This window comes from Episyrphus balteatus, chromosome 1 (genome assembly GCF_945859705.1).
Source record: "Episyrphus balteatus chromosome 1, idEpiBalt1.1, whole genome shotgun sequence".
NCBI lineage: Eukaryota > Metazoa > Arthropoda > Insecta > Diptera > Syrphidae > Episyrphus > Episyrphus balteatus.
Genome location: NC_079134.1, coordinates 138,384,485 through 138,385,693, shown reverse-complemented (window position 1 = coordinate 138,385,693; position 1,209 = coordinate 138,384,485). Strand labels below are relative to the sequence as shown.

Sequence of the window (1,209 nt, the reverse complement as noted above, 5' to 3'; positions counted from 1 at the left end):
TTTTACATTTTGCATCAAAAAACAGATTTCAAAATTTTTATACAAAAATGTGCAATAGCTGTGCAGTTTTTTAAGCATTTATGTACTCATACAATTATTGTAGAAAATTATAAAAAAAAGAAATAAATAAAATTCATTCATTTGTGGTTGTAGTGAACGAAAACATAAGATGATAAAATTAAAAATACACTGAACGAAAAAAAGTCCATATTTTATGAACTGGTTGCGATAGAACTTTTTTCTATCTGTTTTTAGAACAATCATAAGTGTAGCTATAAGCCGTTTTAGGGTTGTCCATTCTCTATTGCACACCCTGTATATTTTCAGACATATTCTAAACAAAAATTCCCAGGGAAATGGTTTCGGGAGAAGGGCCCCAATCGAAAAAATGGCGAAAATTTCCATTTTTGTTTGGTTTCCCCATATTCTTAACAGTTGAGGAACGAAATTCAAGCTAAAAAAATAATGAAATTTCAGGAACTTTTCAGTTAGGAGTTTTTTTTTTCAGGAATAGGATTATGACGATTACAACTAAACTTCAACTTTTTGAATCGTTATACCTAAGAAACGGTGGGTCTTAGGAAAAAAAGTGTCATGACACTTTTTATATATAATAATCTGGTCTACAATTCTTGCATTGAAAATTTTTTGATAAGACTTACCGTTTTGCTGAAAATCGTGAAAAACCAGTTTTTGTGACCTTTTGACCCCTATAACTCTTAACGCGGACACGATATCAATGTCGATTTTTCACATCTTCATAACAAAGCCGTCATTAAGCTGTATACCAAAATTCAGCCCAGTAGGAATTTTTCCGCAGATAAAACCTAAAATTACTGGACTATTAACAAGAACCTAAGCATAAATAATTCAATTTTCAGTGTCTTAAAAGTGAAATGTATTTTGTATATGCATTTTGACACTGTGCATTCATAGCCTCGGTGGCGCAGTAGGCAGCGCGTAAGTCTCATAATCTTAAGGTCGTGAGTTCGAGCCTCACCCGGGGCATATCTTTTTTTTTTTTATTTTTCTTAATTAAAATGTATTGCGGAACTCTTTTTGAGAGATGGTTTTGAATTTTTGAGGATCTCAAATATGTTATGATAAGAAATCTGATGCTCGAAATAGTAAACATAGCCAAATATTACCTTATTTATTTACTTTCATTATTTACATTGATTACACTGGCCAACAATTTTCAACTTTTTA

The 1,209-nt window shown here is 31.3% G+C and overlaps 1 non-coding gene across 1 annotated transcript; it reads left to right on the top strand.

Annotated features, from left to right (window-relative positions):
• The first annotated feature begins 935 nt into the window (after window positions 1–935).
• On the top strand, window positions 936–1,008 carry Trnam-cau (transfer RNA methionine (anticodon CAU)). The gene has a single exon. It is a non-coding gene; the product is annotated as a tRNA-Met (tRNA).
• Window positions 1,009–1,209: the final 201 nt, after the last annotated feature.